General features: G+C 41.8%; 1 long non-coding RNA gene across 1 annotated transcript in view; it reads left to right on the top strand.

Annotated features, from left to right (window-relative positions):
- LOC140464754 (uncharacterized) overlaps positions 1-19,347 on the top strand; it is a 38,417-nt gene extending 19,070 nt beyond the window's left edge. The window contains exons 2-3 of the long non-coding RNA XR_011954976.1: positions 18,870-18,998; positions 19,080-19,347. This is a non-coding gene — a long non-coding RNA (uncharacterized lncRNA). The remainder of the gene's footprint in view (positions 1-18,869; positions 18,999-19,079) is intronic.
- The last annotated feature ends 5,525 nt before the right edge of the window (positions 19,348-24,872 follow it).

The following is a 24,872-nucleotide window of genomic DNA, read 5'->3' as shown; positions in this document are numbered from 1 at the left end:
ACCTGCCCTTTCAGATTTATGCTGTTATGACCCCAGCTGATGATACTACTGGACAAGTCAGATTCCAGAATGAAAACTGACTTGATAGATCATGTGTACTTTGTTTAGTTAATTAACGTGGTGGTTAGTCATCCCAGAACCATAAAATCCCTACAGTGCACAAAGGGGCCATTTGGCCCATCAAGTCCAAACTGACCGTCTGAAGAGCATCTCACCAGACTTAGATCCAGCCCTCACCCTATTCCCATAACCCCACATTTACCAAGACTAAACCCCCTAGTCTATACATGCCTGGACACTAAAGGATGATATAGCATGACCAATCCACCTAACCTGCACATCTTTGGACATCATTGAGACATATTTATATGAGTCTGCAGCTTTTGTTTAATAACAGATTAGAAGTTTATTGCACAAAAGAAAAAAATAGGAAAAGCCAACTAATCCATTTAAATATGGAACACAAGTGTAATGATTTTAAAATACACAGCAAAACAAAGTCTCAACTTGTTTCCCAACAATATTCATTGTAGAAACTCAAATCTGGATCCAAATCTCAACTTTTAAGTTTATACCTAACTGACTCCTTACAGTTTCTTTTCTATGCAATGTGAAGGTAACTCATATATCCTTTACAAATTTGCTGATTTTGACAAATTTCCTAGCCTAAACTCTCTCAGTTCTAATAATGAACAGATTCATAATCAAACCCTCCACGTTTCATAGTTTCACAAACTAAAACCTTTTGTGGAGGCGAACTATTCCTCGGGCTGTGTTAAACTCATTCAAGAGATAAATTAAACTTTCTTGCTTGGTATCTTCTGAACTGAAGTTCAAAATGAACCAGCTCAATTCTGTATTCTTCCGAACTGCAAACAAAATTATTTACCAGACATGTTTACCCTACTTCTTGGAAACGCAACAGTATAAACATCTTTCCATTAACATCACATAGTCCTTGGTCAAGTTATACATCAATGATCTGGATGAAGGAACTGAGGGCATTGTTGCTAAGTTTGCAGATGACACAAAGATAGGTGAGTGGGACAGATTGTGTCGAGGAAGGGGGAAGGCTGCAGAAGAACTTGGATAGACTGGGAAATGGACAAAGAAATGGCAGATGGAATGCGATGTGAAAAAGTGTGAGGTTATGCACTTTGGCAGGAAGAATAGAGGCATGAACTATTTTCTGGACTGGGAAAAGCTTTAGAAATCTAAAACATAAAGGGACTTTGAAGTCCTAGTTCAAGATTCTCTTAAGGTTAGCATGCGGGCTCAGTCAGTAGTTGGGAAAGCAAATGCAGTATTTACATTCTTTTCAAGAGGACTAGAATACAAGAGCAGAGAGGTACTGCTGAGGCTGGATAAGGCTCCGGTCAGACTGCATTTGGATCTTTGCGAGCAACTTTGAGCCCTGTATCTAAGGAAAGATGTCCTTACATTGGAGGGGCTGCAGAGGAGGAATACAAGAATGAACCCGGGGATGAAGGGCTTGTCATATGAGAAGGGGTTGAGGATTCTGGATCTGCACTCAATGGAGTTTAGAAGAATGCGGGGAGAATCTGAGTGAAACTTGGAGAATACTGAGAGGCCTGATTAAAGTGGACATGGAGAGGATATTTTCACTAGTAGGGGAGCCTAGGAACTGAGGGCACTGCCTCAGAGTAAAGGGACAACCCTTTAGAACTGAGATGAGGAGGAATGTCTTCGGCCAGAAGGTGGCTAATTTGTGGAACTCATTACTGCAGAAGGCCATGGAGGCCAAGTCATTGAGTGTCTCTAACACAGAGGTTGTTAGATTAGGATTAATAAATGGATCAAAGGTTATGGGTAGATGGCAGGAGAATAAAATTGAGAAACATATCAGCCATGATCGAGTCTCCTCCATCATTCAATGAGCTGAATGGCCTCATCCAGCTCATATATCTATGGGCTTGTGGTCACCTGCTCAAATGCTGAATTGAGTTGCTGTTCTGGAAGGAGTCTGACCTGATTTTTTTTTAAAGAAAGGAAAACCTTCCACCGCAATAACCAATCTGCTTCAATTTTGAAATCAAATTAAAATCTATAAACGATATCCATTTCATCATAATGTCATCACTTAGAAGAAGAAGCCCACAAGACTGCTTGATTGTAATCACATTGTTGTTTGTGGAGCCTTGCTGCATGCCATTGGTTACTTTACACATACCCATTTACTCAGCAAACAATACTTGTCTGAATAGAATCACCACAAAATACTTGTGACTGAAGCTAGAGCAGTCTCCATATAAAAGCAAGATTATTTTGACAGCTAAATGCATATCATTACAGAAACATTCTGTGCATAGAATCACTGGCAGCAATGTGAGGAAATGTTAGAGCATTACTATAGCTCCCTGGTTTGCACTATGGCCCTTATAATTTGTAACCTTAATTTTTCTGGCAATGAAGTCGGTTTACATTGTATTCATGAAATACTGCACACACGGATTGCTCCTTGATATATCCCTTGGTCAAGGGATTGAATATGATTATGTGAGAAGAGCTTTGAGAATGTCATTAGCTTGGTTGTCTGTGGAGGTGGCAAATTGTAAAGTGTATTTGACTAATCAAATCAATAACAGAATAAAAGGTGTAATGAAGGAAACATGCAGAACCAGACTCTGGAGACTCATTGTTCTTCATTTGTTTTTTATTCCTGAAACAATATTAACTCAAAGAGATGGCTTTTAACCATAAACAACAAACCACTGTTGTGAGTTAACGTCCCAATGGACATTAGCATCCAGACGCGAAGGTCAATTCTAGCTTCTGACCCTTATTTAAATATTATAACAGAAAGCCCACCTTGATAGAGACTTGCATTTTGCAAAACCATTTTATATGTGGTTGAAATGTTTTGAGCACCTCTAGAGATTTGATCGTGTACAGAGGAACCTCAATTATCTGGCATTTGATGAATCGAATTTCAGATTATCTGAACAAGGTTGCAAGGTCCCGATGCTTGGCTAACTATGTTAACCGGCATTCAATTATCCAGCATTCAATTAACCGACCGAAATACTCCCAGCCCCTGTCCTTCGGATAATCAAGGTTCCTCTGTAATCCATGTAATTATTCCTGGAGTCAGTACTGGAGGGAGGGCCACACTGTCAGAATGCCACCTGCTGGATGAATTGTTAAACTGAGACCCCAGATGACGCTAGAGGGATATAAAATAATCCAATGTTCTACTTTGGGAATTCTCCTTGGTGTCCTGGCCAATCTATATCACTAAAACACATGATAGTTTATTGCTGTTGTAGGTCATTGCTGTGCACAAATTGGCTGCAGCATTTCGCACATTGCTGAAGTGTTGGCAGGTCAAAAATATTTCATCGACTGTCCAGCACTGGGATATGCTGATGCAGTGAAAATGTATCATCTTTTTAATGGCTTTGTCCCTGAAATTTCGGGTTGAACCTTTCACTCTGGAATACTTTACTCTGCCAATATTTGTACTTGCAAAGTGGGGCCCAGGACTTTCAAAAAAATCAATCAGGTCAGACCATAAGGTCATATGACATAGGAGTAGGTCATTCAGCCCAGCGAGTCTGCTTCTTCATTCAATGAAACCATGGCTAATCTGATAATCCTCAACTCTACTCATCCACCTTTTTCACATAACCCTTGATTTTGTTACTGATTAAAAATCTGTCTATCACAGTCCAGAATATTCTTAATAATCCAACCTCAACATCTCTCTGTGGTAAAGCATTCCACAAAATTATGACCCTTGGGAGAGGAAATTACTCTTCATCTCTTGTGACCACTTATTCTGAGGTTATACCACTGGTATTAGACTCTCCCACAAGGGGAACAATCTTTCCACATCAACTCTGTTGGGTCCCCTAAGAATCTTGGATGTTTCTTCTCAATTCAATTGAGTATTGGCCAAGACGGTAAAAACAATGACTGCAGATGCTGGAAACCAGATTCTGGATTAGTGGTGCTGGAAGAGCACAGCAGTGATGAAGGGCTTTTGCCCGAAACGTCGATTTCGAAGCTACTTGGATGCTGCCTGAACTGCTGTGCTCTTCCAGCACCACTAATCCAGAAGATGAGTATTGGCCAAGCCTACTCAACCTCTTTTCTTCTGGTAAGGGGTGTCCAAAAACAGAGGGTTTAAGGTTTAAGGTGAGATTGGAAAGATTTAAAAGGGACCTAAGGGGCAATGTTTTCATGTAGAGGGTGGTCCATGTATGGAATGAACTGTCAGACCAGGTGGTGGAAGCTGGTGCAATGGCAACTTTTAAAAGGCATCTGGATGGGTACATGAATAAGAAGGGTTTTGAGGGATATGAGCCAAATGCTGGCAAATGGGACTAGATTAATTTAAGATGTCTGGTCGGCATGGACGAGTTGGACTGAAGAGTCTGTTCCCATGCCATTCAGTTCAATGACTCTATGATTCTTCCCTTAAGATAGTCCCTCCATATCAGATATCAGCCTAATGGATCTTCTCTGCACTGTCTCCAAGGCCAGCATATCTTTCTTTAGATAAGATTAGATTAGATTAGATTACTTACAGTGTGGAAACAGGCCCTTCGGCCCAACAAGTCCACACCGCCCCGCCGAAGCGTAACCCACCCATACCCCTACATCTACATCTACATCTACCCCTTACCTAACACTACGGGCAATTTAGCATGGCCAATTCACCTGACCTGCACATCTTTGTGACTGTGGGAGGAAACCGGAGCACCCGGAGGAAACCCACGCAGACACGGGGAGAACGTGCAAACTCCACACAGTCAGTCGCCTGAGGCGGGAAATGAACCAGGGTCTCCGGCGCTGTGAGGCAGCAGTGCTAACCACTGTGCCACCGTGCCGCCCACAAGCCATTAGTTGCCTGTAGAAAACACATAAAAGAAAAATAGGGCTCTATATTTTCATGAAAAATAGGAAGGAAAGAAAGATATAAAGTAAGATCTTGCATTTATGCCATACTTTTCATAATTACAGAATATCCTAAAGTGTTTCACAGTGAAATTAAGTATTTTTGAACTATAGTCACTGTTGTAATATGGGATAGCAAAATGTTAATGTCTCTGTGCTTCTTAGCTAACTGCCAATAAAGCGAATGACATTTTTATTTCTAAAGATTTGTAAAGGTTCCATTCTTTATCATTAACAAGACACGATCAGTTAAACGCTAAATTTCAAATCATCATATTCACCAAAGCTTTCAACTTTGGAAAACAGCTATGATTTCAAGTCAACAGGTCAGAATGCAGACATCCTCTAGTAATGACTGTTAACAGTCCCAAATGCGGTCAATCTGAACACTGTCAGTCAAAGTCATACTGCGTGTGATTCCATAGCACAGTCTGACCTTTAATTCGATGCTAATGGAGGTTATTACAGAGCTGACGCACATAAGGGATTGAAATGATGTCACAAAGGGCAAATGTGAGCAGTTTGTCAATCTCATCTCAGTAGGAACTGCAAGTTGCATTTGTCCAGCACTTTTAACACTAACAAATGTCCCAAGGTGCTTCACAGGAGCGTAAATTAGGTCAACCAGTGAGTTTTAAAAAAGATGGGCATTGAAAATCTTGAAATAAAAACAGAAAATTCTTGAGATTTTGAACTGGCCAGGCAGCATCTGTGGAGAGAGAAACAATTACTGTTTCCACTTGCTGACCTATGACCAGAATTGGAAAGCATGAGAGGTAGAAAGGTAAATGAAACAGATGGGAAACCTCTCAAAGTTAATGTAGAACATCTTGAAGGCCTATTTCCCTGCAAGAGAAGTGGCAAGTGGCAGTGTTGAGTTACAGAAAATCTTAACAGAGGGTAATTCCAGGACACATGGCCAGGGATTCAAAAGTACAGCTATTATTTAGAGGCAGGTTTTGGGGCTACTGGGGCAGTGGGTGGGGTGGGGGCTTTGGTGCTAGTATACAGTTTTAGTGCATGGAGAAGGATGACACGCACAAGGCGAGAGAATCAGACAATTTTGGAGGAGGTTGGGAGGTTACAGATAGAGAACAAAGGTGGAAAGCATAAACACAGGGTAAGAATTTTAAATTGGAGAAACTGGGGATCCATCAGTCAATGTAGGTTATCAAGGATAGGTTGATGGAGGTACTTGGTGAGGGAAAGATTGTTGTATAAAGTTATGGATCTGAAAGAGTTAATATGGAAGTCTGCATTAATCTCCAACTAATCTGATTTCATAAGAATTACATGGGAAAAGGTAGAGCATCTTATGATCTTGATGGAGACAGACCTACCAGCTGAGTCTCCCAATCATCTTAATGATCATGTTTATCTTTGTTATGTAACTTGTATCTCATTACTAATATCCAAAAATCTACTTCTAGTTTAAGACATGAGTATTTTCCCAATAGGAGAAAGTGAGGACTGCAGATGCTGGAGATCAGAGCTGAAAATGTGTTGCTGGAAAAGTGCAGCAGGTCAGGCAGCATCCAAGGAACAGGAGAATCGACGTTTCAGGCACAGATTCCTGAAGAAGGGCTTATGCCCGAAACGTCGGTTCTCCTGTTCCTTGGATGCTGCCTGACCTGCTGCGCTATCTTGCCGATAGACTACTTAGTGGTTTTCCTCTACCACTTTATTTTTGTTAATTCATAACATGCAGCCATTGCTGGCTGGGCCAGTGTTTATTGCCCGTTTCCAGTTGCCCTTGAGAAGGTCGGGGTGAGCTGCTTTTCTTGAACCGCTGCAGCCCATGTGCTGTAGGCAAATCCACAATGCTGTTAAGGAGAGAATTCCAGGAGTTCAACCCATCAACACAGGTGGAACAGTGATATATTTCCAAGTCAGGGTATTGAGTGGCTCAGAAGGGAACTTGAAGGTATTTGCTGCCCTTGTCCTTCAAGACAGAAAGGGGTTTGAAAGGTGCTATCTAAGAAGCTTTAGTGAATTACTGCAGTGCATTAGACTCTGTTGGCCATGCAAAGTAGTTGGAACGTGGCAGATATCTACCCAACCACATGTTGGCAATGGTTAGCACTGCATGCTCATTCAACAGATTACAGATTACAACATGTGATGTTAATTGTTCAAAAATGTGCAATGTTGTATTTTTATATGCAAGAACATAAGAACTCAGAGCAGGAGGAGGCCGCCTAGCCCTTTGTGTCTGCTCCACCACTCAATAAGATCATGGTTGAAAGACAAAATTCCATTTGCCTTCCTAATTACTTGTTGTACCTGCAGACCAACCTGTGGTCTGTGATTTTGTGATTCATGCACAAGGACACCCAGGTCCCTCTGCATAGCAGCATGCTGCAACTTTTTACCATTCAAGTAATAATCCTTTTTACTGTTACTCCTACCCAAATGGATAACTTCACATTTATTTACATTGTATTCCATCTACCAAACCTTTGCCTAATCACTCAATGTATTGTGTCCCTCCGCACACTTTGCTCGGCCACTCATCTTAGTGTCATCTGCAAACTATGACACACTACACATTGTCCCCAACTCCAAATCACCTATATAAATTGTGAATAATTGCAGTCCCAACACTGATCTCTGAGGTAGGTGAGTCACTGATTGCTAACCAGAATAGCACTCATTTATCCCCACTCTTTGCTTCCTATTAGTCAACCAATCCTCTATCAATGCTAATACTTTGCCCATAATGCCATGCATCCTTATCTTATACAGCAGCCTCTTGTGCGGCACCTTGTTGAAGGCCTTTTGGAAATCTAGATACACCACATCCACTGCGTCCCTGTTGTCCATGTTGCTTATAATTTCATCATAGAATTCCAAAAAATTAGTTAAGCATGACCTGACCTTCATGAACCTATGCTACGTCTGCCCAATGGGACAATTTCTATTTAGATGCCTTGCTATTTCTTCGTTGATAATAGACTCAAGCATCTTCCCCCACTATAATTCCCCATCTTTTGTTTACCTCCCTTTTTAAACTGTGGTGTCACATTTGCTGTTTTCCAATCTGCTGGGTCTGCCCTAGAGTCTAGTGAATTTTGAAAAATTACCACAAGTGCATTTGCTATTTCTCCCACCATCTCTTTTATTACCCTGCGATGCATTCCATCAGGGCCAGGAGACTTATCTTAGCTCCATTATCTTGCCCAACACTACCTCTTCCATGGTAATGATTGTTTTCCAGGTCCTCACCTACCTTTGTCTCCTTGTCAATAACTGGCATGTTATTAACGTTCTTCACTGTGAAGACCAACACAAAATACCTGTTCAATGCCTTGGTCATTTCATCATATCCGATAACTAAATGCCCCTTCTCATCCTCTAAAGGATCACTGTTTCCTTTAGCCACTCTTTTTCATTTTATATATTTATAGAAGCCTTTGCTGTATGTCTTTGTATTCTGTGCTAATTTTTTCTCATGTTCTATCTTACATTTCTTTATAGGTCTTTTTGTGCTTTCTGTTGACCTTTAAAGTTTTCCCAGTTTACTAGTTTCCTGTTGTTCTTGGCCACTTTGTATGCCTTCTCTTTCAATTTGATAGCCTCCCTTATTTCCTTAGACATTCCTGGCAGATTACCCCTTTTCTTAGAGTCCTTCCTTTTCATTGGAATATACCTTTGCTGAGGACTTTGAAAAATTGCTTTGAAAGTCCTCCACCGCTTGTCAACTGTCCCACCATTAAGTCTTTGTTTCCAGTCTACTTTCGTCAACTCCTCGCTCATCCTTTTGTAGTCCCACTTGTTTAAACACAGGACCCTGGTATTGGATTTTATCTTCACCCTCTCGATCTGTGTTCTAAATTCAACCTGTGATCACTCCTTCCAAGAGGATCCCTAACTATGAAATAAAATGCTGCAGATGCTGGAAGTCTGAAATAAAAACAGAAGTGTGGGAAAAACTCAGCAGATCTAGCAGCAACTGTGGGGAGGGAAACAGAGTTCTATCAGTCCAGGCTATATATTTCGGCTTTACTAGTGATAAGATGTGCGGTCATTCTGGATGTCCGGCCCTATGACTGGTAAAATGAAGGGATATCGAAGCATGACTTCAGACCTCTCCCTTTTATCCCACAGGTCCTCAATATTTTCCAGATCTAGTCAAATGCCAAGTTTTATGATGGATATTTACTTCTTGAGATTGGAATGTCAAATCTGAACGAAACCATATTCATTGCTATTTAACTGCTGCCATCCTTATATACCCATTGGCTGCTTCTTAAAAATGCATATAATTGAGTTAGTGAGCCTCACAAATTAAATTCTGGCTCACTTCTCCTAGTTCCTTTGCTACAGTTTAAAAGTGATCTTGAAGATTCTCAGAGTTATCCATCACTTCTAATTCAAACCATCCAGGAGTTTCTTTTTGCCTTCTTAATGTTCCCATAATGTTGCATCCTTGTGCCAAAAGAGCAGTTGATAAGCTGAGAATGAATGTCTACCTGAGCCAAGAACTGGCAGCAAATTAGCCAGAGGTTGACAGCTTAATGAGAAAAGTGTGCGTCTGGATCCTCAGCAATTGAGCTTCAAGCCAATGTTTAATGGGTCGATGAAGAGAATCACTCACATTCCACAGCCATTTCAAGGTCCCACTTAAATCCCTGTTATAATCACCAATTAACATATTATTGACTGGATAGTATCACTGGGTTCATATTCCTTCAAGGTATATCTTAAGTTTGTCAATTTTATAATGGGACCCTTAAATTTGGCACAATATGTGTATTTGCAGAGGTTTTTGAATTTGTGTTTACGAAATCAGGGGAGTAGGTATAGGTTTAACTATTTCACTAAACTTCTTCTTCAAGACAGCTGTACCTAAGATTTAATTTTGGTCTGTATTTTCCTTAGCTTTAACACATTCTTTTTTCCAAGTGAATAGTCCTCTCCCCTTTAAAGTTTGAATGTTGATCTTTAAAGCAGCTAACATTTTGCCAGGTTGTTACATAGGTAAAAACAATGACTGCAGATGCTGGAAACCAGATTCTGGATTAGTGGTGCTGGAAGAGCCCAGGCAGCATCCAAGGAGCTTCGAAATCGACGTGTCGGGTTGTTACATATATTAAATGTGAAATTGGATTGTGCCTTTTTAAGAGGGTGAGGGTGGCAGAGAAAATGTAAATGTGAACCCTGCATTGCTGAATGTTGCTTTGATAATCGCTCTTAATTCTAATCATAGGCCTTCATTTGAAATGTTAACCTGTTTGTTCAGATATTTGATGATCTGTTAAGTGTTTGATGCAATTCTTTCTTGCTTCACTTGAAATTTTCTACATTACAACAATCACAGCAATCATTCAGGTTGTCAAGCACTTGTTGCATTCTAAGGTTGAGGACGGGGCTGTATCAATGCACGTTCTTTAAACCTTTGGTTATTTGGTATCTCTTGTTCGTTTCACAGATCTGAATGAGATGTTTGGAAAAGGGTATAAAACTGGACTCAATTTTGTTTTTCCAAACAGATGTACATTTTTCGCTTTACGTCTGCGCCTGATTGATGTTAACTAAATAAAGTCGTAAATTGTGGCGCTGGGAAAGCACAGGTCAGCCAGCATCTGAGGAGCAAGAGAATCAATGTTTCGGGCAGAAGTCCTTCATCAGGAAAGCCAGGAATTAAAATAATAGCTTTTAATTTTTGGCAGTAATTATGTGAAACATGAGAAGGACGACTGTACCCTTGCATTGGGAAAGCATATTAGAAACACATACCATTGAAATGAAATGGATGAAATCTTGTACGAAGTCTGTTGCTGAATTTCTGTCATATACTCTGGACAAAACATGTCATAAAACTGTGCATTGGAGCTCAAGTTGTGATCTTGAGTAGTTTCCCAGGGCGAAGTTGTCAATTAGAAATGTCGAAATTGAGATGGATAGATTTTTTTTCGGCAAAAGCATTAAGGTCTACTGAACCTAGATAAATGAGTTTGAGTCATACGTAAACCACGATCTAACTAAATGGTCTCCTTCTGTTCCCATGCTCCGATCTTGGATTCTGACATTGTCCAGTTTGAGGATAAGAAGACAATTAACATTCAAATCAACCAATGACAAATTACCACTAATGAGTTGAATTGGAGAGTGATTTGGGTGCCAACAGATCCCTCATTTCCTTGCCCGTTTCCTTGGTGTGTTAACGGACACCTGAGTGAAGTTGCTCCTTACCTTCAGAGACACTTGCCCTCGCTGCTCTTTGCTTTAGAATAGTGCAGCACAGGAACAGGCCCTTTGGCCCAGGATTTTCTCCATGCGTGTGAATGTACCCAATCTCTGCACGAGGGAGGTGACTGATCAGAGTTGACTTATGTAGCCAAGTCCTCACTCTCTGTGATATGATGGCAGGCTTCCAGTTTGTTTGGATCGATAAAGAGAATGCTTTGTGCCACTAATGGACTGTAATGGTTTTTGGAAGTAAAATTGCATTCATTAAGATCGATTAAGAGGCAGCATTTAACTTTGTGGTTCACTTTATTGTACTTGAAGCCGCTGAACGGAGGCATCAGTCAGAAACTGATGTGTTATGCCCTTGTACAAGCAAATAGTTCAAGTCACACAAATGATACTCCAATCATAAAGATTTGGCTTGATTTTGTTTGTTTTCTTTTCCTTTGTGGTCAACTATTGCCACTGGCACTCGCAGAGGATGGACTGGCAAAGCTTTTGCCAGCATCCTCTCCCAGTTCAGAGACTTTCACCTCAGAGGACACTTTATATAGATTAAACTCAGGATGACAATCTGGTGAATGCATCACTGACACATCTTCACATCTGATTGAAGAAGAAACACCCCAGGTCTCAGGCACTCAAGAGGACTACTGCAGACCAGGCAGCTGCTCAGCTTCAGGCATGGGATGATCCCATGGTCTCGGCCATTAATCACTTCACCAAATGAACACGAATTGTAAGCAGATGTGCCAGAGTCACTTGATAAGCTGGATCAAAAGATAGAGGAATCTGCCAATGCCAGGTGCTGGCAATGTATGAGTCTTGCTTTCTCAATGGAGAGATTGGGGCTGGTGGATATGTGCAGTCCATTGATACCTGTACTCCATTTTCCTCGGCTTAGGTACTCAGTGGATGAGGGCCCTCAACTTTTACTCCATGTGCCCTTTGCTCTCAAGGAGACAGCAAGCTCCCATAAGGAGGAGGAGTGACACTCAGGTTCCTCAGAAACTTATTTGCAGGACACTCCTAAGAAGTCAGGGCCCTCCACCTCCCTCCTGCTTGTGGCATCACGGCCTGCAGAAGTCCAAACCAAGGAGGGTAAACCAGACTCTCAGCTGGCTTCAATCATTGAGACCCAAATGGCCCCAAAGACAACTACTGAAATCTCCCAGGCCAACAGGGATAACTACAGAGCAGACTGTCCCCGCCTAGCTATGGAAATCCAAACTGCATTGAGACAAAGTGAGCTGGAGTAGACAGAATAAACTTACTGAGGGCCCATCTGGGTAATGCATAAATGATCTTGTAAGTATCCAGGCAGCTTTGTAAATCCATTCTCACTTGCCCCCTTAACATGTCTGCTGTCACATCATTTTCATTATTGGGCCTGGGTATGTTGCATCATATGAGAGGTGAGATGCCTCTTTAGATATTGCAAGGATGAAAGATGTTATACGACCAAATATTGCTTATCTCTCTCAGCTCTGAGATTGAGATAGCCTCAGATGTCAGGGATTATTAAACCCTGATGCTGACTGCAGTCAAGGAGATCATGCCTTGATGTGAACAACACTGAACTAAATGCTCTGTGCAGGTATTGTACTAAGGCCTGGCCTGGCCTCATTCCACACTTACACCCATCTTGTGCAAGTGAGCAGAGAGTGAGTGGGGATTTCATACTTCTCTGAAGGGAAAGGCTTATTCTATCAGTTTTTCTAGGGATAACACTGTCACTCAAAGCTGGGAGATGTGCAATGAAGAGGTCACATGTTCATTCTCCCTCTTCAGGATTTGATCTATCAAGGAAAGGTACACAAAGTGCTGCCTTTTCCACATTCAATGTTGTCCTGCAGGACCATCTGGCTTTGCAGGACATCATAGAAGTCTATGTGCACTATGAAACATTGAAGGACTACTGATGATGGAGGGGTCAAAAGGAGATTCCTCAAGATTTCTATCAACTTGCTGGATAAGTCATTTTCTGAGTGGCAGCCAGTGACCACAGCACGTTCATTATATAAATAAATTAATGCTTTAGAGGAAAGAACTAAGCGTCTCCATGTTTGCCAACAACACAAAGCTAGCTGGGAGAGTGAACTGGCAGGAAGATGCAGAAATGCTTCAGTGTGATTTGGACAAGTTGAGTGAGTGGGTGAATGCATGGCAGATGAAGTACAATGTGGGTAAAAGTGAGGTTATCCACTTTGGTAGAAAAACAGGGAAGCAGGTTATTCTGGGAATGGCAATAGATTGGGAAAGGGGGAGGTGTAATTTGACGTGGCTGTCCTTTTGTTTTAGAATCCATACAGTGTGGTAACAGGCCCACATTGACCCTCCAAAAAGTCACCCACGCAGACCCATTCCCCTACATGTACTCTGCCTAATGCATTCAACCTACACATCCCTGAATATTGTGGGCAATTTAGCTTGGCTAATTCACCTAACTTACACATCTCTGGACTGTGAGAGGAAACCCACACAGACATGAGGGGAATATGTAAACTCCACACCCAAGGCTGGAATTGAACCTAGGTCCCAGGCACTAGGAGGCAGCAGTGCTAACCACTAAGCCACCAATGGCAGTGATTAATGTAGATGGTATGTTAGTCTTCATTACAAGAAGATTCAAGTGGTGCCTTGCTGCAGTTGTATAGGGAGAAAGTGAGGACTGCAAATGCTGGAGATCAGAATCAAGAGTGTGGTGCTGGAAAAGCACAGCAGGCCAGGCAGCATCCGAGGAGCAGGAGATTCGACATTTCAGGCATACGCCCTGATGAAGAGCTTATGCCTGAAATGTTAATTCTCCCACTGCAGTTTGTACAGGGTCTTGGTAAAACCACACTTGGAGCATTGTGTGAGGTGTTGGTTTCCATATCTGAAGGAGAAGGTTCTGGCTATTGAGGCAATGCAATAAATGTTTAACAAACTGATTCCAGAGATGCATGAAGAGAGACTGGATCAGTTAAGATTGCATTCACTGGAGTTTAGGAGAATGAGGGGGTATCTCATAGGAGCTTATAAAATTCTAACAGGATTAGACAGAGGTAGGATGTTCATAATGACTGGGGGAGTCCAGAACCAGGGTTCAGTCTAAGCATACTGGGTAAGCCATGTAGGACTGAGATGAGGGGAAATTTCTTCACCCAGAGAGTGGTGAGCCTGCTAAACCTCTGCCACAGAAAGCAGTAGAGGCCAAAACATTGATTTATTTTTCAAGGAGACAGACACAGTTCTTAGGTCTAAAGGGAACAAAGAGTACAGGATGAAACAGGAGTAGGATATTCCAGGAGAATGGTATATCAATGCCACACTAGCAGCATGTGCTGGCAGTTGATGTGGCAAACATACTGCATGTGCTTCAAGCAAAGCCAAATCTTAAATGCCAAAGGGGATTGTTCCTTTTGTGGGGTACAAGAGGACTACGGTGAGTCAATTCCCTCCAAATGATTTTTTCTTCTGACCTGTTAAGGCAGACCTCCAAGGTACATGCACGATAACAAATTCCAAAGGTGGAAATGGCATGATGGGATCCTTGGAATAGTTGTGGGAATGTTAGTTGGGGGTATAGTCACGCTCAGTCAAGAGGCTTGTTCAATTCCATTGTCCACAGACAGTCAGATACTTGGACCTACCAGGAATCCATGTCTTTGTAATCCAAGGATTGGGTTGTCAGTCCTGCAGGTTAAAGGTGACAAGTCTGGGGGGGATACAGATATGTCAGTTAGGTATACCACTCCAACTTACATGTCAGGAATTTGCACTGTTTAGTGTCTTGGGGAAGGAGAGGAGAATTGGAGGTGACATAGGGAAAAAACATGCGTTGGCCTAACAATGAGCTGCAAAGACATGGAAATGTGGTGATTGCCATCATTCAATAATGAGATTCTGAAGTCACCATTGGAAGATTAAGGGGAAAATTGAGAAAAGCTTTTCTTGACATCAAGATCTATTCATTCCTGCTGCATTTTCCTAACTTTCTTGCAACTACCGATGCTGATCCATGGGCAAGTGGTGGTAAGATATGGCCCCATACAAAAGGAGTTTGTTGTTGTTTGTTGCATCAAAGGGTAGGGGGTAATTCACCAAGAACATAGAGATGCATCTATAGAGGACCAAAAGCTGTGGCAAGCGTAAGAATTGATCTGAGACAGAACAATATCATGAAATCCAATGCGGTTACAGGTAATTGGGAGTGGGCTAGAAGGCAGTGATATATCTGGTTGCTCATGTGACTCTTGTAAATCATTTAGCCTTTCCTCTTGTGATTTATTGTGTTATCAGAGTCCTTAGTCAGATTATGACATTGCAATCGTACTAGATGTCCATTATTCACAAGCACCTTTTGCCAAAGTCTGAATAAAAGGGCATTTCTGAGGAAACTAAATATTGCAAAGCTGGAGAGTTGCTAAATTAAAATTGGTTCAGTTACAGCTATTTAACCCAGGCACAGAATTAGTTGCTTCACTATAAGGTTTCTAAATGTCTGACTTTACTTTCTTTGACACATCTTTGAGATGGATGAGTAATTTTATTTTTGTAGTAACCCAGTGAGACAGGATAAATTAGTAATTTTGTAGTAGAAGATCTGTTGGGAAATAGGCATTATAATACAATTGAATTTCACATTGTTTAAAAGTAACATACTACAATTACAAACAAGAATATTAACTTTAAAGGCAACGACAGAGCTATGATGGAGAGCTGGATGGAGAGCTGTTGTTTGGGTAAATAGCTACAACATGAGTGGTAAATAAACAGTGGAAAAGGTTTGAAGAAACAATTTAAAATGTTCAACAGAATACATTCCATTGACAACCAAAGCTTGGTGAGAAAGATCTTACCAAAGTAATTTAGGATAAGATTCGATTAAATAGGCTTAAAATTTCATGAAGAATGGTACTATGTAAAAGTTTTAGGACTGTTTAAAACCAACAGAAAGTTGATTAAAAGGAAAGAAAAATAGAATGAGTTTTTTTTGGCAGGAATAATCTTGACTGCAAGTTCCTGCTTTGGGATTGAACATTTAGCCTGGAGGGAACTGGTGTAATAGAAAATATATCACATCACTATGGATATGCTCTGCCTTTTTCACTGTATGTACAGAGCCGTCGCACCAATGACAAGGAGAGCCACTGTGTCTAGCTGCAGACAGTTTCTTAATTAATGAGCAGAGAGATGATAGGAAGCATTTAAAGAGTAGCAATTACGTGTTCTACCAAGGGCCTTTAAAGTGCTAAAATTCATAGCTACTGTGAAACAGAACTTTAAGTGGCAACATTGTTCCTTTTTGTGCATTAACAGGAAATAAGGGTGGATGCAAAATGCATCAGTGTAGTGCCTGGAATTAGAGCCAGAGGCCACATATTGATCTTACCTTGAGAATAGGTTCTTGTGGTTACCAATAGTACTTCATGCTCAATAGCAGCGTGTGGTTCTGAACACTGAGAAGGATGGCAGCTCCTTAGCTCTGGCGGATTTGGTGTAATGTGTGCCAGGTTTGTTTGGAGCATGGCATTAATGGCATTTCAATCTGTGCTAACTGCCGTGGTGTGGAGGGCAGTTGTGAGAATGTTGTGTGATTGTTTTGAAAACAGCCTGAATACGCAGGTTGTGCTGTCTGCCAGTGTCTAATTCTGATTTGGTGACTAAGCTGCCATTTTTGACCTTGCTTCTTTAGTTAAGACCCTGATCACAGACACCAGGCCATGTGGCCAGCTGTCAGCAGGCAGCTGCTTAGCTGCTTTGACAGAGGTTTCCAACATCTACCATCCTTGTTTTTACCTAGCTGCTTTGACAACCTATTTGCTTTTTGCAATAGTCAAAAGTGCTGGCTGTTGAAGGCGTTGTGAAAATTTGTCTTGTCTGCAAGGAGGTGGTGATGGATAGTGGGAAAGATATGGTATGATTATTAAAGTTCTCTGAGCAAGCCATTTGTTTCCACTCACCAAAGCTATTGTTGTAGTTCAAACTGGGCTGCATCCTCAGGGAGATGGGTAGACATAGCAGAGAAGGCAAACTGTTCAGAGAGGGAGAGTGAGGAAGTCTTTTAGCTTTACAGACCCAGGGTCTTCCTACCAGTGCCTCCTCAACCAGGACCTGTATGTTCAATGGCTGCATTTCACCAAGATGTCTTCAGAAAACTGTTCCACATCTTGGAGCTGGACTGGCAACCTCAGAGCAGAGTGAAGGCGGTGTGTTCAGTGGTTGTTATGGTGACATCTCACAATTCACTGTGTATCACTGGCCCTGTCAGGTGTTCGAAACTCTGAACACCATGAAATGGGGGCTTCAATATCCTCCCCAGAACCTGTTCGGAATGTTAAGTTGGTGGATCCGTTGGAACCAGGAGTTATATACCAGGTAGACAAATGGTAAGTCTGAACAGGAAGACTTTATTAATAGATGATGTTCACAACTCGTCAAATCCAAGTTCCACCCCCTCCAGGTCTTCTGACCAGCTCTATTGAAGGGCTACATACATATCACCAGGATCCATGCAATGTTTCCTCCATGGGTATTGAGTATACACAGCCTTGTCACCCACTGTGGTTAGCTGCCTTTGGAAAGCTATTGTGGGCCAGCTCATTCAGGAAGGGAGAGGGAACTGTGTACATTGAACATGGCACTTGAGAAGTTGGCAGTGTCTGCAAGCTGTGAGTGTGAGGTTCCCAGCAGTGATAGTTGCCAGAGCGTGAGGGAAAGCATGTAGCTGTGAGGTTTGAGCTGTCGTTGATATCAATTGCTAGTGAGTGGGTGAAGGGAGTGTGGTGCATGGAGCAGCCTGTGGAGTTTATAGTAACGTTGTTGCATTGCATGTATAAGAATTCACTTGAAAGCGATTTTTGGATGTCTTCTCCCAAAGTCAGAGCAGCTCCCTATTGTATCTGGAAGGCAGTGACAACTTGGAAAGGGCAGGCCAGACTGGTGCCTCCTCTCTCTGTCCCACTGAATAAGCTGTGTGTTTGAAAACCTTGGGCCACATCATTCCTATGGCAGCGTTGCCCAGCAGTCTCATTGCCGTAGAAGCTGTGAGTCTTCTTAACTTCTAAATTCTCCGCAGGCTTTAGTGAGCCTCCACTTGGAGAGGCCTTTGGTTTTCTGCCTCAGCAGCACCTACTTCTCCCAGTGAGCCTGCAGGTCTTTCAATGCTGTGAAACCTCTCATTGGCCCTCCTTCTGACAATCTGCCCTCCTTCCATAATTGGTCATTGACTGTAGAGGCTGCCAGCTCATAGCTGCATTGGCAAGCACCTCAACAACATGCACCAGCTTAGCATTTAAATATAATGCTATATAATGCATTTAAATATAATATCCCGATGTTAGGCCACTGGAAAATACGCCTCCACATTCCGTAAAACAACGAATAGCACACAGCTCTTCAAGGAGTACTCACTGGAGTAATAATGAAGAATTATTTTTAGAAGGATGGGAGAAGATAAGTGATAAAAGTTTGGCGATCAGGAGTAATTTTTACCGACTGCCAATCTTCACGAACTCAAAGATATCCCATTAGTTCCACAGGCTCGTGTGATGCTTTAATCATGTATCCCGGGCACATTTTTAGCCAGAGATTTGAAATCTACAGAAGTAGGTTTGAGAGGAGGATAAATCTCTCCTGACCAGATACAATTTCACAGGTCGGAGAGGCAGGAAGGAGAGGGCTTCAATGTAACGTCTAAAGACTTCAAGTCCCGTTAGCAAATGGAACACAGACACTCTGCATAAATTGCTGTTTATTTGAATTTTTTTCAGAATACCCATTTTACATTCCTGTTGGGTAGAAAACGGGAACACACAGCCCAGTGTGAGTAATGAGAACGCCAACCAGAATTAAACTCACTTCCAGGCTTGATTCAAAATGATCGACATTAGTTTATCAAGGTTAGCAACACCTTTCAAATGACCTTTACATTCTCCAGTCAGATTTCAGTCCTTGTTAAAATACATTTCTTTCCTTTTCAGTTGATGTCTCTCTGCTGCAAAGAGATGTGCTAAAACCCTACACTGGAAGGATGAGTCATCCACACTCAACCTGCTGCACAATTATGTCTCATTTTGCTCCTTAAAGTAGAAAATCTAATTCGTTTGGGACTTGTAGCTAAAGCTAATGTTGCTAATGAGTAATTGATGGTGCACTGAAGTTGTCATGACCATGAAGTTTTATCCCACACACAGTCCCTGACCTGAGTTGATGAATTTAATTATCTTGAAACTTGAAAAACAACATAAAATCTGCTCTCACATTGTTATCATATAAGGTTAGAGTTAAAAAAAAAACTGCAGATGCTGGAATCCAAAGTAGACAGGCAGGAGGCCGGAAGAACACAGCAAGCCAGGCAGCATCAGGAGGTGGAGAAGTCAACATTTCCTGAAAAAAGGGTTATACCTGAAATATCAACTTATCCACCTCCTGATGCTGTGTGGCTTGCTGTGTTCTTCCGGCATCCTGCCTGTCTCCATCACATAAGGTTAGTAGGGTAGGTTAGCTGGACCGAAGGATTGGCATTCTTCAGGCACAACATTTATTCCAAGATAAACACCATCAAAAAAACATTATTTGTCATTATTGCATTGCAGTGTGGGGCTTTGCTGTGTGCAACCTTCCTAAATTCCATTTAATACTCCTGTTGGGATGCAAGGATGTGTGGTTGTGTCGCAGTTTGGAACATGGCCCGCAGGCCTTTTTTCAAGCTAAATGTTGTAATTAAAGAGGAAAATGTGTAGGCTCCATGGGCTAAAAGACCTGACCATGCTTAATGACTAAATCTTAAAGGGAATATTGATTAGAAGAGTGACTGTAATTCATAAGCACATTATTAACTGTGAGATGTTTTCGGATCCCCGAAGTGATGAAAGATGCTACAAAAATGCAATTTATTTCTTTTCAATAGGTGGTATATTGCCTGTGGGTGCACAATTTCATAATACTTTGAAGAAAAATTTTCAACAAACATTTAAGTAGACTTAAAAGCATTTTCAAGAGCATGCCAACTATGATTAATTCTCTCCTCTTTGGGAAAACTTCATTCTGGGAAGGAGCAAGCTTGATGTCGTCAATGAGGGTGGGTCACACAATCTAACTTTAACTGCACTGGGGCCTGTTCTGGGATCATATGTCCCTAGGTCCATCATTCCAAAAGTTGACTGGCTCACAGCGTTTGGAACATCATGTGGCTCAGCCACAGGAAAGAGTCACTTTGTCGGCTCCTGATTATCCATATAAAGATGAATTTTGGCAAAATCACTTAGAGGCTGGGTGGCTCCAAGATGGCACGCTGTTACTACGTATCAATTCAAGGCATTTGCCATTCTTTCCAGATAAGTTATGTCCTCATCAAATGTACATCCTGATCCCTGCAGTCACCAAATCAAAATGCTGAGGAGAAAGATATGTGCAATGCAGAATATATAATAGAATAGAATAGGGAAAAATGTGCTGAGATGCAGGAGGAAGACCAAGGAAGGGCAGTCAGTGAATTGTTTATCCTGAGTTCTTGTCTTCAAAGTAAGATCTTCAATTTGTGTTTATGTCTTCTCTGTTTTTCTTCCCCATTTCCTTTAAAAAATCCTGTTAAGTATTTGATTGATAGCAATTTTTGAGAAGATTGGTAGCTCAGATTGATGAGAAGTATATAAGTTAGCTCGCTGAGCCTGAAGGTTTGTTCTTAGACGTTTCATCACCATACTAGGTAACATCATCAGTGAGAGTCTCTGGTGGGAGCGCTGGTGGTATGTCCCACCTCTCTACTTATAGGTCTTGGTTTCTTATGGTGGGTGATGTTATTTCTGGGTCTTTTTTTCAAGGGAAGCTAGATAGGACCTAAATCGATGTGTTTATTGATGGAGTTCTGGTTCGAGTGCCATACCTCTAGGAATTCTCGAGTGTGCCTTAATTTCGCCTGTCCTGGGATGTGTGTGTTGTCCCAGTCAAAGTGGTATCCTCCTTTGTCTGTATGACTGGAAACTAGTGATAGTGGGTCATGTCTTTTGGTGGCCAATTTGAGGCAAGTTTCCTGCTAGTTTGTCCGAGGTAGTGTTTTTTTACAGTTCTTCCATTGTATTTTGTAAATGACATTGGTTTTGCTGGTAGTATCTAATGGATCCTTTAGGTTCATTAGTCACACACATCCTAGGACAGAAACAAAGACACACATGAGAATTCTTAGAGGCATGGCATTCTAACCAGAACTCCTTCAATAAAAACATAAAAATAAGAACTAGAAATGACATCACCCGCCTTAAGAAACCAAGATCTATAAATAGAGAGACAGGACGTACCATCAGTGCTTCACTGGAGACTCTCACTGATGATGTTACCTAATCATGGTGACGAAACATCTGAAAACAGACCTTCAAGCTCAGTGAGCTAACTTACATAATAAGATTAATATTTCTGATTTTAAAAAAATTTGAAGTAAAACAATCATTACAATAAAGTGTAAAGTCCAGGCAATCTACAGTAATCAATCTGTACATTAAAACAATACAATAGTGATGGCAGGATGGCTGATGTGTTGCTGCTGCTTCATGTGGAAGTTGCTGAACACTAAGGTGATCCAAAGCGAACGCATCTGTTGCAAATGTTTGCAGTTTGAGGAGTTTTAGATCTGAGCTGAGGAGCTGGAGTTTGAGCTGCAGTCATTGTGTCACATCAGGGAAGGGAAGTGTTACCTAGATCAGAGGGCGGTCACACCCTTCAGAATATGTCATTCAAAATTGATCCATGATTAGAAACAGGAAGGTGAGACGATAGGTGAGGCAGATTTGAAGTCCAATGGTGTTGTATTTGAGGAACCACGGCCTCTGCAATTCTCCAGCTGTGAGCAGTGCAGACAAAAGTGGTCATCAAAAGGAGGATGAGCAAATTGGCCAAGGCATTTTGATACAGAGAGCCATTCAAGCAGGGGAAGGAAATTGGAACATAGTAGTGATATTGGACAATATCATTAGAGGGAATAGATTCTGTTCTCTGTAGACATTAGCGGGAGACCTGAGGCTGTGTTACCTGCCTGGTGCCAAGGTTAATAACATGCCCTCAGGGCTGGAGAAGGACTTGGAGTGAGGTGGAAAAGATCCAGATGTCTCTAACCACATTGGTACCAACAACATTGAAAGGACTAGAAAGGATTTTGTTTTGTGCTGTTGTGATTTTAGCTTCAGCAATGATGAAAGGAAGAACTGAATCACCACATTTTGTCAGAAGATTTTGGTTTGGACTTTGCTGTCAAAGGATAAACATTCCCTAATGTACAGCTAAGAATTAATAGGGCCAAGGGAAAAGCTTACATAGTCTGGGATTTGAGTCGATAACTATTGGTCAATTTAAAGAAATGAACAATTCTGATCCAATATTGAACTTCTTGCACGAGACTCCATTACAACTGCCAAAGGTGGGAAATCCCTATAACAGATGCAAAAGGCTGGAATCTGCTTTAAACCCTCAAAACATAGGTAAACCTCCATTCCAACTGTGCAGGAATCCAGCACGTTCACCTTGAAAAACCTTGAAGTGTAATTATTTAAACATATGTGTAACAATCATAGGTGTCAAAAACATTTCAGGGGAAATATTGCATATAGGTGTGGAAATGTTTGAAATGTTTAATACTTGGATGAGTGCAGTAAGTACCATTCACTTTGCTGATGTCCTGAGAATTTGGTGGGAGTAAAGTAGGATCTTGTGGGAGTCCAATGTAAGACTAAGTCTTTGTAGATATGCATAGCTTGTTTTTATAACCTGTAATTAGTTGCTGTAATGCAATAAACTACTGCACATCTTTTTAACTGACAAGACTCTTCTCACTTGACTGAAGATGGCGACCCTAGCATGCACAGAACCGCAGAAGTCCCTAAAGAACCCATACTTAGAAGATATAGATGGCAGCACACAGATGTGCATCAGAACACTGTTGGAAACTAGATTCACTTTTAGAGTCATAAAGTCATGGAGATGTACAGCATGGAAACAGACCCTTCGGTCCAACCTGTCCATGCTGACCAGATATCCCAACCCAATCTAGTCCCAACTGCCGGCACCTGGCCCATATTCTTCTAAACCCTGCCAATTCCAGCCTTGGGCAACTGTCTGTGTGGAGTTTGCACACTCTCCCTGTGTCTGCATGGGCCTCCTCCCACAGTCCAAAGATGTGGAGGTCAGGTGAATCGGCCATGCCAAATTGCCCATAGTATTAGGTACATTAGTCAGAGGGAAATGGGTCTGGGTGGGTTACTCTTTGGAGGGTCGGTGTGGACTTGTAGAGCCTGAGGGCCTGTTTCCACACTGTAGGGAATCTAATCTTATCTATTCATAGAGTCATACAGTTATAGAGATGTACAGCATGGAAACAGACCCTTCGGTCCAACCCGTCCATGCCGACCAGATATCCCAACCCAATCTAGTCCCACCTGCCAGCACCCGGCCCATATCCCTCCAAACCCTTCCTATTCATATACCCATCCAAATGCCTCTTAAATGTTGCAATTGTACCAGCCTCCACCACATCCTCTGGCAGCTCATTCCATACACGTACCACCCTCTGCGTGAAAAGGTTGCCCCTTAGGTCCCTTTTATATCTTTCCCCTCTCACCCTAAACCTATGCCATCTAGTTCTGGACTCCCCGACCCCAGGGAAAAGATTTTGTCTATTTATCCTATCCATGTCCCTCATAATTTTGTAAACCTCTATAAGGTCACCCCTCAGCCGCCGACACTCCAGGGAAAACAGCCCCAGCCTGTTCAGCCTCTCCTTGTAGATCAGATCCTCCAACCCTGGCAACATCCTTGTAAATCTTTTCTGAACACTTTCAAGTTTCACAACATCTTTCTGATAGGAAGGAGACCAGAATTGCACGCAATATTCCAACAGTGGCCTAACTAATGTCCTGTACAGCTGCAAAATGACCTCCCAACTCCTGTACTCAATACTCTGACCAATAAAGGAAACCATACCATATACCTTCTTCACTATCCTATCTACCTGCGACTCCACTTTCAAGGAGATATGACTCTGCACTCCAAGGTCTCTTTGTTCAGCACCACTCCCTAGGACCTTACCATTAAGAGCATAGGTCCTACTAAGATTTGGTTTCCCAAAATGCAGCACCTTGTATTTATCGGAATTGAACTCCATCTGCCACTTCTCAGCCCATTGGCCCATCTGATCTAGGTCCTGTTGTAATCTGAGGTAACCCTCTTCACTGTCCACTACACCTCCAACTTTGGTGCCATCTGCAAGCTTACTAACTGTACCTCTTATGCTCGCATCCAAATAATTTATGTAAATGACAAAACATAGAGGGCCCAGCACCGATCCTTGTGACACTCCACTGATCACAGGCCTCCAGTCTGAAAAACAACCCTCCACCACCACCCTCTGTCTTCTACCTTTGAGCCAGTTCTGTATCCAGATTCTCAAGGTATATGCTCATTATAGTATTTCTCCTACCAGAATACAACAATTGTTGAAATTCTCTGAGTTTGTGAAGTGCTGCAGTGTACTCTGTTGAGGTACATTGTGATTAGGTAACTTTCTCCCCAGATGGCTATTGAGAGATTGCTGAAATGTTATAAACCTATGACAAATTACTTTCCCAATGTAAGTAAGGTATTAGATTAGATTAGATTCCCTACAGTACGGAAACAGGCCTTTCGGCCCAACAAGTCCACACCGACCCTTCGAAGACTAACCCATCCAGACCCATTTCCTCACACTATATTTATTGTGACTAATGCACCTAACACTATGGGCAATTTAG

Source organism: Chiloscyllium punctatum, chromosome 40 (assembly GCF_047496795.1).
Source record: "Chiloscyllium punctatum isolate Juve2018m chromosome 40, sChiPun1.3, whole genome shotgun sequence".
Taxonomy (NCBI): domain Eukaryota; kingdom Metazoa; phylum Chordata; class Chondrichthyes; order Orectolobiformes; family Hemiscylliidae; genus Chiloscyllium; species Chiloscyllium punctatum.
Note: the sequence above shows the minus strand (reverse complement) of the source record. Positions and strands in the feature narration are given on the sequence as shown.